This window comes from Ovis aries, chromosome 6, assembly GCF_016772045.2.
Source record: "Ovis aries strain OAR_USU_Benz2616 breed Rambouillet chromosome 6, ARS-UI_Ramb_v3.0, whole genome shotgun sequence".
In the NCBI taxonomy this organism is placed as follows: domain Eukaryota; kingdom Metazoa; phylum Chordata; class Mammalia; order Artiodactyla; family Bovidae; genus Ovis; species Ovis aries.
The window spans coordinates 44940209-44953865 of record NC_056059.1 but is presented as its reverse complement, the minus strand read 5'-3'; the positions used below and the strand labels follow the sequence as shown (position 1 = coordinate 44953865).

Below are 13657 nucleotides of genomic sequence, written 5' to 3'. Positions count from 1 at the left end.
TTGTTACATACACACTAACTTAGACTTGAAATTGCTTTTAAAATACATTACAAGGAGTGAACAGGCATTTGTAAAAGTAAATGCCTATGCCTAGGATGAAACCATTCTCTCTGTTTTGCATTCTGACTTTCAAAGTTCTATCAACTCAAACAGAACTTGAGTGTTTATTACAACAGACACTGAAAACTCAGACACCTATGGGGGCCAGACAGGTCACATCATGACTAAAGTGGGCCAGCTATGTGTTGTCTCCTTTTTGTCATCAAACACATAGCCTTTCTATATATATTGTATCTTCATATTCTAGAGGAGATATTTACCTGAAGAAAAATTTCTTTTCTGTGAGAAAAACAGCAACAGCCCATTGAAAAATGGCAACTCAGTCCCCAGTGCCTGGAAAACAATAGAGAAGAGTGGAGATTGGAGAGAAATTCTGAATAGATATGGGGCAACAGCTGCACAACCAGATGTTGCCAAATGGGAATGCTGCCTATTATTGCCATGCCTTCTATTTTCAAGAGAGACCAGAGATTCACATTTCTACCCGATAGTTCTCATTTTTCAAATGATGGCTCAATAGTGTTATTTGCTGCCTGGAAAGGCTACATATCAAATATACAGATAAACTGACAGTAAAAGGATAAAAGAAGATTTACCATGCAAACAGCCTAAGACAAGCAAGATTATATTAATATCAGACAAAGTAGATGTTGAGATAAATATGATTGGTATAGATGATTGCAATTGGGCATTTCATGGTGATGAAAGCACATTTATCAGGGAGAAAATAATCCTTAAATGTTTAGCCCAATAACAAACCATTAGAATACATTGACAAAAACTTGGCTAAAGAGATAAATAAGTGCATAATCATAATTGGACATTTTTTAACATATTCTCTTTTTAGTTGATAGAAGAAATAGACAAAAAACACTTCGCATATAGGTTATCTGAACAACACTATCAACCAACATGACTAAAATTATTTCCCAACAATTGCAGAATAAATGTTCTTTTCAAGTTTACATGAAATATTCACCAAGGTAGACTATATCCTAGTCTATCCTGGTTTCATTATATTTTTAAAAGTTAAAACTTTATGGATTATGTTAATATGTTATCTGATTACATGAAAGAAAAGTAGATATCAACAACAATGAGATATCTAGAAAATTCCCAAATATATGAAAATTAAATAAGGCACACTAAATAATCCGTGAGTCAAAGAAGAAACCATAAGGGAAATTAGAACATATTTCTAAGTGAATCATAATGAAAACAACAGATCAAAATTTGTGGAATGTAGCCAAAGCAGTTATTAGAGGAAAATATATAACTTTAAATGCCTATGTAGGAAAAATAGGGAGGTTTAAGTGTTAAGAAGCTAGGAAAATCACAACAATGTAAGCAGAAGGAAAGAAATAATAAAAAACATAAATCAATGAAATTGAGAACAGATAACTTTAGAGAAAGTTTAAAAAGCCAAAAGAAGGTACTTTGGAAAGATTAATAAAATTGATAAAGTTCTAGTAAAATGAATTAAAAAAGAGAGAGTAATCCAAATTACCAGTATAAGAAATAGAAGAGGGCATATCACATCATATCCTATGGGTATCAAAAAGATAATTAAGTATTCTGAGTATAAATTTGTTTATAAATTCAATAATTGAGATAAATTGGAAAAATTCTTGAAAATTTTAACTTACCAAAATTGATACAAGAAAAATAATTTAAATGGCACTGTACATTAAAAATATATTTTTTTGTAGCTCAAAAATCTTTTCCTCAGAGAAGAGCATAGGCCCACATGGGTTCATCGGTGAATTCTACCAAACAGTTATCAAATATTTAAGAAAGAAGTAATATCACACTTTCACAAACTCTTTCAGAAAATAGAGGAGAAAATTCTTCTCAATTTATTTTACAACACTAGCATAAACCTGAAACCAAAATCCTGACAGACTAATGTCATTCGTTAACACAGAAAACAATTCCTCAACAAAATATTAGCAAAACAAATCTGGAAAATCTGTCATACGGAAAGTATATCATGACCAAGTAGAATTTATCTCAGAAATACAAGATTGGTTTAACACTTGAAAATTTGCCTATGCAATTTACCACATTAACAGAATAAAGGAGAAAAATCATATGATTATCTCAATAAGAGAAGAAAAAGTACTTGACAAAAGCCAATCCCCATTCATGATAAGAACTCCTTGATTAGAGGGAAATAGAGGGGAACCTCCTTGATTTCATCAAAGACAGCTATGAAAAGCCTACAGATAACAGCATGGGTAATAGAGAAACTTTGACTGCTTTCCACCTAAGATTGGAACTGTTCTTCCTACCTGCTGTACTGGAAGTCCTTGCCAGTGCAGTAAGACAAGAAAAGAAAGGATGGCTATTGAGGAGGAAGAAAGTAAACATTATACAAACATTGTGGTTGTTTACAGAGAAAATTCCAAGGACTATTTTGAAAACTACTATAAATAGTAAAAGAATTTAACAAGGTTAAAAAGGTCATATGTCATGATCAAGTGGGATTTATCCCAGGAATGCAAGGCTTCTTCAGTATAGACAAATCAACCAATGTGATACACAATATTAACAAATAATTAAAGAAGGAAAACCATATGATTATCTTGATAGATTCATGAAAGCTCTTGACAAAATCCAGAATGAATGGACCTAGAGACTGTCATACAGAGTGAAGTAAGTCCGAAAGAGAAAAACAAATACTGTGTATTAACACACAGGGAGCAGGGAACTCTACTCAGTGCTCTCTGGTGACCCAAATGGGAAGGAAATCCACAAAAGGGGATATATGTAGAGCTGATTAGCTTTGCTGTACAGCAGAAACTAACACAACATTGAAAGCAATTATACTCCAATAAAAATTAAAAGAATTTAGCAAGGTCACATAATACAAAGTCAGTAAATAAAAATCAATTGGATTTTTGTATACTGACAAAAAACAACTGAGAATGAAATAAATACTATTTATAAGAACATCAAAGAGAATAAAATATTCAGTAATACATTTAGAAAAAGATTTTAATACTCCAATCCTTAAAATGTACAAAAATACAAAATGTTTCTGAGAGATATTAAAGTAGATCTGAATATAGTTATTTCATATTCATGGATTATAAAATAAGTATTGTTAAGATGTCAGTTTTCTCAGATTCAATGCAGTTCTAGTCATAAGCCCAGCAGACTTCTACAGAAATTGAAGAGATGATTCTACAATGTATGTAAAAAAGCAAAGGATCTAGAATAGCTGAAATAATTCTGCAGGAAAAAAGTTAGAGGACTGATACTACCTGACTTCAAGACCCATTAGAAAACTCTATCAATCAAGTGTAGGAGATAAATTTTTATGACCTTCAAGTAGGTAGAGTTTGCTTAGTAGAACAAAAAAAGCATAAATTATAAAAGAAAATGGACAAATTGCATTTCATCTCAATTAAAAATGTTTTTGTTCTTCAAAAGTCACCTTTACAAAACTGAAAAGGGAAACCTCAGACCAGGATATATTACTAATACACTTGTCTGTCACAGGACTTGTATCCAGAATGTATAGACAGTGTCTACAATGAAATAATAAGAAAGATAACCCAATTTTTAAACTGGGATCAAATAATTTAATCAATGCTTCAGTGCAAATGACCAATAAGCATCTTCATTGGTCATCAAGAAAATGAAAAACAAAACCACAACTGAATATCACTGTACATCAATATGCTTGCTAAAAAGAAAAACACTGATGATGTAAATGTTGGTGAGAATGTGGAATAGCTAGAACTCCTACATTATTGGTGAGTGTGTAAAATGGTGAACCACTTTGGAAAGTTTTCAGAAGTCTCACACAAGGTTAAACACACACTTAACATGGGATGGCAGAGGATGAGATGGTTAGATAGCATCACCAACTCAATGGACATGCTGCTGCTGCTGCTATGAGTTTGAGCAAGCTCCAGGAGATAGGGAAAGACAGGGAAGGCTGGCATGCTGCAGTCTATGGGGTCACAGAGTTGGAAATGACTTAGCGACTGAACAACAGCAAATAACATGTGATCCAATCATTTCATTCCTAGATATTTACTCAAGACAAATGAGAATGTATATCCACACAAAGCCTTATGCAAGAATATGCACAAGAGCTTTATACATAAGTGTTCCACTGGGAACATCACAAATGTCCACCAGCAGGTCAATAGATCATCTGTGTTATATTTCCATAATTGGACACTATGCAGAAATAAGGAATAAGCTGCTAGTACATACAGCAACGTAGAGTGATGTCCACAACGTAACCCTGAGTGAAAGAAGCCAGACACAAAATAGTACATATTGTGTGATTCTATTCAAATGAAGTTCCAGAACAGGTTCACTAATCTATTGTCCTAGGAATTAGAACAAGGGCTTCCTAGGAAGGGGGTTAAGGGGTGCTGGATATGGATGTGTTTCAGAATTAGCTACAAAAAGACATGAGAAATCTTTCTGGGGTGATGAAAGTGGGGTAATGGAGATGTTCTATATTGAATATGAGATGCTTAAATGAGAGTTTGTCAAAGATCCTACATTTTATTGCTTGTAAATTGTACTTCAGTAAATTTGAAAAGCAAAGACATGTGTAAACATTAGCAGAATAATCAAGTTGGCAGCTGTTGGGCTGAACCTCACTGGTGTGAAAATAACCTCAAGTTCAAATTCTTCCCAGACAAAGTCATCTAAATGGAATTTTGGATTTTATGTTGTTGGTCCTTAAAGTTCGGTCTCACAGTTTGAGATCAAGCCTGTAATGAGTAACAGTTCTAGATAAGAAAGAGGAGGCTTTTCTATCCATTGCTGAATGCTTGTCTTATTGAGGAGCTAATCAGTTCTGAAGCCTTCTGCCAAGTCTCTGATGGAGACCTCAGGAGCGGTAAGTGCTGCACCTGGCTTGGGTTAGCTGAACTGGGCACCACTTCACAGCCCTTATCCACTCCAAGCTCAAGGTCCTCACGAGTGAAAACAGGACAGTAATTGTGTAAGGATGAAATGAGGTATGTGTATAAAGGTAATCAGCAAAGTGCTTGGCACATAGTAACCACCACACTCTGTCATTCTGTTACTTCTTGTTGTTGGTTTTTTGTGTTTTTTGAGAATTGCTCATTTTTATAAACTGAGCTAGGGAATGCACAGAGTTGTCAGGATGGGGATGGGAAGACTTGTAAATACAAAATAAATGTCTTTATCTCACCATGGGTAACTGATCCTCCTTTTTAGGAGTCAAGATACTGGTACCTGGTCACTATATTAGCTACATCTCCTTCAAGCCAAGTTCAGCAAACAGGAGTTCATGGGTTCACAGAACTGAACAATCCAGTGTCTTATATTCCAGTAACCCTGCAACCCCTAATAATTCCAACAGGAGTCCCAACAGGGGGCTTGTTTGGGTCCCACATATGAACCAGCTGCAGTGTGGATAAGAATGGAATGCACTTCTGTGATAAGCCCACCAATAGCCAGGAGCCAGGGTCAGCACAACCAACCCACAAAGGAAGAGAGAGAGAGACATAATTCCCCAAAGGAAAACACGGGTGCCTCTCTGTTTTGCCAAAATTCTGTATATCTCGCAAGTGGTTCCCGGCACTAGGAATTGCTCTCCACAACAGATGCCACAGTGTGTACTGAGGTAGATTACCCGAAAGAAGATTAGTGTTCTGAGGAGAAAGGAACTCCTGGGAAGCTGTCTGCACATCACAGGGCCTTTCACTCATTTTCACATCTATTCCCAGTGAGGTGCCACTTCTTAAAATTCCTAAGAACATTAGCTCCACGATGGAAAAAAAAAAAAAAAAAGACTATTTCTAACAAGCATCTGTGACTTTGTCTTGTTATTAAATAGATTGTGGAATCTCTTTCCTTCCATGTAAACAGAGTTTGGGTTTATTAGGTACCACCAGTGAAGGTGGCTTAGTTTGGAGAAGACAAGGAAGGAATTGTTAATTTTTTCAAATATTCCAATCTTATAAGAGGGCTATTTGGTCCCTTGGGATACTTTACTTCCTGTTATGAGACCAGTCAAATGGGATGAATGAATCAGATCATTCAGTTGGAAGCCATAAATATTAGCTGAATGGACAAAAAAACAAGTCCTCTGTGTTTCAAGCGGCAGCAGAACATGTTCAGATCAATGCTGGCTCTAGGCTGGTGGAACTGCCGTCATTCGTCCTTTGGGGCTTTCCACATTTTACAGAGAACTTCTATGGACTGCGTCTCATGGACATGACTATCAACCCCTGCTTTTCCTTGCTGATAGGCATACATTTTGTTCAAGTATCCAACTCTACCCAAGAGGATTAAGATCACCAAGAAAAGTTCCTGCTTCATCTACTTCAGCCAGCACATGGGGCTCCCCAAGGACAGTCAAGCAAAGGGATGGAATAATTTGGATCCCTGAGCTGCGACGGTTCTGCACCTGAGTCTTCTTTATCTCTGGACTTCCCACTCTGTGATTTATTATATACGTTAGTACGAGTCAGGGGTTTCTTTATTTGTAGCCTATACTAATACGATGTACCATCCCCAGTAAGAAATTCACCTTTATTTAGGCAATGCTCAATTAAGAAGGCTTTTCCCCTTACCTACCTGGGCACTAGAACGTAGGCTGCAGTTTTCAATTGAAAAAGTAACTGCCAGGAGTGCTTTTGGCTACAAATATGATAGAAGGTTACTTAAACACTTGGATGTTTGTCTCATGGAACAAAATGTTCACTGTGGCTGGGTGCTCAGGAAATTCACATCTTTCCGTTTCCTCATCAGCAGTGTGTAGACTTATGACCTCATGCTGTTGCCTCCGTCCTGCAAACTGGCTTTTAAACCTCCAGATGTCCATCTCATTCAGAAGGAGGGGGCAGTGGCAGCACCGTTTCCCTGATGCCTTCTATTTATTTCTCATGGTGAGAAATGTATCACAGGGCATCTCTAGATTCATGGGACTCTGACAGAGCAAGTGTGCTTAGCCTAAAATACTGCTACCCTAGCAAAATTAAATTTGCCTTATTAAGAAGGAAGAGAATGTTTATTAGGTAGGCGGCTTGCAATGACTGCAACATTGTTCAGATATTTATCTTTAGTTCTTTAAGGAACTAAAGAAGTTCTTTAATTTGAGACTTTTACAAAGACAGCAAGAAGATTAGATGAGATGAACCAAGCTCATCCCGTGGCATTCAGTTCAGTTCAGTCCAGTTCAGTCGCTCAGTCGTGTCCGACTCTTTGCGACCCCATGAATCGCAGCACGCCGGGCCTCCCTGTCCATCATCAACTCCCCGTGGCATTAACTACTTACAATTAACTTAAGCATGAATAAAGAGGACCCAGGCTAGAAATAACCACAAAGTCTTGTATATTTCTTATCTAAAGAGAATGATGTGAACCTTAAGCAGATGCAGCTAAAAGAAATATTGCACCCTGATCTTCCTTATCCTCGTACGGCACCATTCACAGACCTCTGGGTCTCACAATGTTAAATGCTTGTTTCCCTTGAGCAGAGCTGGCAATGATCCATCTATCTATCCACCCATTGTCTCTTTATCCTTCCATCATCCACCCATTTACTTATTCAATATAAGCTTTCTAAAGTACACAGTCTTGTCAACAATACTTCTAAACCTTTACCTTTGCTAGTGATGAGGCTACTGCACAGGTCTGTGTAAATGTTCCTTCAATATGCTCACAAAATTCTTTGTTTTGCTATCAGACCTGTATGGCTGCTTCCTGCCTCTCTGCCTGTCTCTGGAGCAAGCTTCAATCTTCACTAGGGGGTAGGAGCAGTTTTGTTGTCTGCCCTGACTTTCGAGAGGAAGAGAAGAGCTTTCAAGTTGAGGATTACATGAAAAATCCCCTTGGAGACCTATCACTGACTCTTAAACTTAGGGAGATGTCCGGGGCAGCAAAATTAAGCAATGACTCTCACCCTTCTCCCCAGTCAGCACTACCACCCCTTAAGCTCAGGGTTTTGCTGTTTAATCCCACGGGGGTTGTGGTGTTCCTATTTTCACGCAGAGAGAAAATAAGAGCAAGAAAAGTTAAGGAACAACTTAGCATTCCTCTCTTAGGTAAGGCAAAGAAATCTGCTGTCTCATCTCCAAAAATCCCAGGAAATATTATTTTGCCAAGAAATGGAGGGAGACCTGCTCCCATGAGCACATGTGAATACACGTAGGTGACTTTCCCAAACATGTTAGACGATACCTTGGAAATGCCCCGAGACATGGTGAACAGGGGCATCATCAGGGGAGGGGCAGAGTGGGAATTACCTGGTAGTCCAGTGGTTAAAGACTCCATGTTTTCACTGCTGAGGGCTCAGGTTCAATCCCTGGTCAGGAAGCCAAGATCCCACAAGATGGGAAGTGCCCAAGAAAAAAAAAGAATCTTAAAAAGAGGGGCAGAGGGAGCAGTGTTCTCAGAGCTACTGGAATGCCGCCTCCTGGGCTCAGAGTCCTTAACATTCCCACCAAATAAAATAACCATACTTTCAGATTTTAAAAAGGGGAGGGCAGAGAGGAGGTCTTTGGGTTATTTACTGTCCTGCAGCACATACTCCAACAACCACTTTTTCACGTTTCATGGGTTGTTTAGATAATGGGTTAGCTGGGGATTGGCTGACGGCGGTTCCTTTACTGGTCTCTGTTGGGTTCTTTCTTGCACTTTCTGTCAGTGGGCAACTGGGTTGCCACTGGGCTAGATATCTGAGTCTCAGGTGTTCCTCTGTGTGGTCATCCTTCATGTGATGACTCATCCTCCAAGTCCTGTCCATGTGGCCTTGTTTTATGATAAGGGTACTCAGGCTTCCTAGGTGATTTGGTGGTAAAATATCTGCCTGCCAATGCAGGAGACTTGGGTTCGAACCCTGGGTAGGGAAGATTCCCTGGAGAAGGAAATGACAACCCCCTCCAGTATTTATGCCTGAAAAATGCCATGGACAGAGGAGCCTCACAGGCTGCAGGCCAAGGGGTCACCAAGAGTCGGACACAAGTTAGTGACTAAACAACAACTCAGACATTATACTTGAGAGCTCAGGGCATGGCAAAAGGTTCAGGCCTTCTTAATGCCTGGGCTCAGATTCCTGCAACATCTTTCCTCCAAATTCCATTGGTCAAAGCAGTCATGGGCCAAACTAGATTAGGTGGAGGTAAATGTCTAATGTTTAGGAGTTTTAATGCTCAAACTGTCACTAGGAAAAGAAGGCATACTGAACAAAACTGATCAATTTTACAGCTTGACTTGTAGCCAGTACCAATGCCTCCTGGCAGATTCATTTAGGAGACAGTCCTGACTTAGGGGACCTGGGTTGTGAAATAGGGTTATGTAAGATTTTGGAGTCAGGCTCAGAGTCAGAGAGGCTCTTAATAATACACTCATTTCCACTCTGTGATTCCACATATGTCTTTAATAATCCTTTCCTCGGGATGAAGATAAGTCCTGCTTTAAAACATCTGAAGAAACTGCAGAGCAGTGGCCTCATTCTATGGCCAAGGCCGCCTTCAAGACCACCTGTCAGAGCACCCTATTTAAGCAAAATGTGTTGATTATTTTTAGCATAACTTAAGCCCCAGGAGACTAATGAGGTGTTAACAGTGTGTGTTAATTATGTGATTTTTGTTGTCTTCATTAAAGTTACAATTCTCAATCCGATTTGCCACCTGAAATCCCAGAGGAGCCACATTGCTCTTCTGACCCTGGCAGCTTTTTGTTTCCTGCACTTTGCACAATCACATAAACATATTTTGTTTTCCCTGCAGAGAATCAGATGAGCATGGCTCCCACACTCAGAAGACCTTGGCTACCCTCTTCTTAATTCTTACACATTTTTAATCTCCGTTATGAGCAGTTGGATCTTACAATAAGGTCAAGGTGCAGAATGCTAGCGACATTAGCTCATTATTGACTGTTTAGAGCAGACTGTCCTTCAACTCAACAGAAAACTGCCAGAGAAGCTGAAAACCAGGAAGGAGAAGCACAAAAATCAGCTTTCAGTGCTTTTTGCAGTGTTTTAATTAACTGAGGAATTGTGTTGCGTGCACATGACTCTGATTATTTTTAAACTTTTGCCATATATGCTATACCTCTGTCCCGAGTGACAATACATCCCATCCAGAAAAGCCTTTTCCCAGGAAGAGATAATCACCTATCCTAGACTCATCTGAAGCAGCAATCAGCATCCCTTTCATGACTTTGTCTGCATTGCTGATGTTCTAGAGGGACTTTATTTGGCAATGGTGTTAAGGACCTATTGCAAGTCTAGGAGGTAATGGATTCAGGATTTCAGCTGGAAATGTCTTAATGATGGCCTCATCAGGGTGAATGAAGTTGTAATGAAAATAGCAGGTGAATCTGACTGGCAAATAGGACATTATGAGTCTTCTTAGAAATTAGAATTGTCTAAAAATGGAATGGACCGTCACATGAGGTAGTGAGCTCCCCGTAAAAAAATCAGGGATATTGAAGTGAAGGTTCCATGTCAGAGAAAGGTTAGACTTGATACTCTTTGGGGTCTCTTCCAACTTTCATCTAGATTCCATGACTGTTCAACTGGAGCAATAGCTTTGACTTTGGAAATTTGCAAGTTGGGTTCCGTGATGAAATATGATAGAGTAGAAAGCCAGGCACTCCTGGATTCCAACCTCTGCCCTCTTACTAGGGCTGTGTTATTATGATCAAGTTACTCAAACTCTCTGTGCTGTCTAAAATGAGGGTTGAAATATATCACTTCTAAGGCTGTTTTAAGAGTCAGAAGCAATACATTTAAAATACAAGGCCCAAGGTAAGCACTCAGTAAATCATAGTTCTGGTTGCTCCTAGGAGTTTGATTCTTTACATGGTTCTTCATCCTCCACTTCAATGATACAGTCTTGATTTGTAAAATCAGGAGAAATGGAGGTCTCAGAAAGTCATGGGTAAAAGATCAAGCTTGTACAATTGAACAATGAAGGCAGAGCAGGTCTTCATGCTACATCAACAGGTAGAGAGAGGTCACATGCCTAACCCAAAGACAGATGACCATTCCCCCAATCTGCCTCACCCACTCTACCACCAGGGATCCCAGACATTCTGCTATGTCGTCTGTCCACAGGGCAGAGTAGTCCGGATGCTGGTTGCCCTCTGGAAAGATGTTCCCACTGATGGTGAATTTAGCTCAACCAATGGAAACCTCTAGAAAGCTAGCATTTGGAGAACTGGGCTAGAATCTGTATTTTTAGACTTTAAATTAATTGTGGTCTGCCACTAACTCATTGTTTACCTGTTTACCTGTGTATCTTGGGCTTTGTAGAGGGAACACATTCATCTGTTTAGATCTTTGTATCCCCCTTTGTCCACATGGTTCAAAATTTTAAAGTACAAAAATGGTATAAGTGACACAAATTAATATATCTACAAAACAGAAACAGACTCACAGACATAGAGAACAGGCTTGTGGTTGCCAAGGGGAAGGCAGGTGTGGGAGGGAAGGCAGGTGTGGGAGGGAAGGCAGGTGTGGGAGGGAAGGACTGGGAGTTTGGGGTTAGCAGATGTAACTATCATATATAGGATGGATAAACAACTACATGCTACTGTACAGCACAGGGAACTATATTCGATATACTATAATAAGCCATAATAGAAAAAAATGTATGTATAACGGAGTCACTTTGCTATATAGCAGAAATTAACATAATATTAAATAAATCAACTGTAGTTCAGTAAAATTATTTTTAAAAGGCATACAACAAAAAAGGCCTCCCTGGTGGCTCAGTGGTAAAGAATCTGCCTGCAATGCTGGAATCCCTGGGTCAATAGGATGCCCTGGAGCAGGAAATGACAACCCACTCCAGTATTCTTGCCTGGGAAATGCCATGGAGGGCCTTGGCAGGCTACAGTCCACGGGGTTGCAAAGAGTTGGACAAAATTTAGCCTCTAAACAACCTACCAGCACATACAACGAAAAGGCACCCTGATGCTTTGTTGCCCAGGTACCCAGTTCTCCTTTCCAGAGACAATACAGTTTATATGTATAGAATCCCAGAGGCATTTTTTTAACTTGAGGTAAAATTCACATATGGCAATTTTATTTAAAGTGTACAATTCAGTGGTATTTGGTGTATTTACCATGTTGTGCAGTCATCACGTCTCTAAAACTTTTTCAGCACCCCAGAAAAACCAAAAGATAAAATTAACTGTTATGTTCAGTGCAGTTCAGTCGCTCAGTCGTGTCCGACTCTTTGCGACCCCATGAATCGCAGCACGCCAGGCCTCCCTGTCCATCACCAACTCCCGGAGTTCACTCAAACTCACGTCCATTGAGTCGGTGATGCCATCCAGCCATCTCATCCTCTGTCGTCCCCTTCTCCTCCTGCCCCCGATCCCTCCCAGCATCAGGGTCTGAAAAGAGTCAGCTTTTCGCATCAGGTGGCCAAAGTACTGGAGTTGAAACTCAGCTTCAGCATCAGCTCTTTCAATGAACACCCAGGACTGATCTCCTTTAGGATGGTCTGGTTGGATCTCCTTGCAGTTATGTTATCACTACCCATTTCTCCCCCACTAGCCATCCCGCCGAAATGGCACCCCACTCCACTACTCTTGCCTGGAAAACCCCATGGGCAGAGGAGCCTGGTAGGCTGCAGTCCATGAAGTCGCTATGAGTCAGACATGACTGAGCGACTTCACTTTCACTTTTCACTTTCCTGCATTGGAGAAGGAAATGGCAACTCACTCCAGTGTTCTTGCCTGAAGAATCCCAGGGACAGAGGAGCCTGGTGGGCTGCTGTCTATGGAGTTGCACAGAGTCGGACACGACTGAAGCGACTTAGCAGCAGCAGCAGCCTCCCACCTTGGTGACCACTAATCTGCTTTCCATCTTCATGAATTTGCCTATCCTGGATACTTCCTATAAAAGGAATCGTACAATGCATGACCTTTCCTGTCTAGCTTCTCTCACTTATAATGTTTTCAGAGTTCATCCAAGCTGTAGAGTGTATCACTACTTCGTTCTTATTTATGGCTGAATAACATTCTGTTGTATGTATATGCCACAATTTGTTTATTCATTTATCTGCTGATGAATGACCTTTGAGTTGTTTTCACCTACTGATTGTTATGAATAATGCTGCTATAGTCTTTTGTGTACAAGTTTCCATATGGATTTCTTTTGCATATATACCTAGGAGTAAGATTGCTGGGTCATACAGCAATAGAATAGAATTTAAATACTGAGAAATAGAAAGTTTTTAAACATGCGGTTTCCTCTGTTTTCACACAGTTGCTAGCATACTACACGTATTGTGTTGCATTTTGCTTTACTCACTTGACAATGGGCTCTATAGATCTTTTCCGTGGTATGCTGGTAAATAGTTAACAACCAGCTTTTGTGAGGTAGGGAGTGCCTTGATTGGTAGCATTTACAGATGTCCGTGGTGTAACTGTTACCATGGTCAATTTCAAGCTGTGTGAGGTCACTGAGGACAGAGTTAGGAAGAGAAGTTAATTATCTGCGCTTGTGAATTGGTCCAAGCCGCCTCCATCACACAGCTAGATCTTTCCATATCAGAGCATGAAGAGCTGCCTCATTCCCTTTCATGGCAGTGTAGCAGGTCATTTTAGGATGTACTATAATTTTTTAACCAGTCCC

At 39.7% G+C, this 13657-nt stretch overlaps 1 protein-coding gene across 10 annotated transcripts in view; it reads right to left on the bottom strand.

Annotated features, from left to right (window-relative positions):
- The window catches only part of SOD3 (superoxide dismutase 3), a 91896-nt gene that overhangs the window by 29229 nt on the left and 49010 nt on the right, over positions 1-13657 (bottom strand). For 6 of the 10 annotated variants that reach the window (XR_009601005.1, XM_060416926.1, XM_042251275.2 and 3 more), the window contains one exon: positions 321-393. The exons of 3 other annotated variants lie outside the window; for them this stretch is intronic. The gene's annotated coding sequence lies outside the window, so the exon portion shown is untranslated. Of the gene's footprint in view, positions 1-320; positions 394-2351; positions 2369-13657 lie in introns of those variants that run through there. One more of the 10 variants, XM_042251272.2, reaches the window with a different exon arrangement.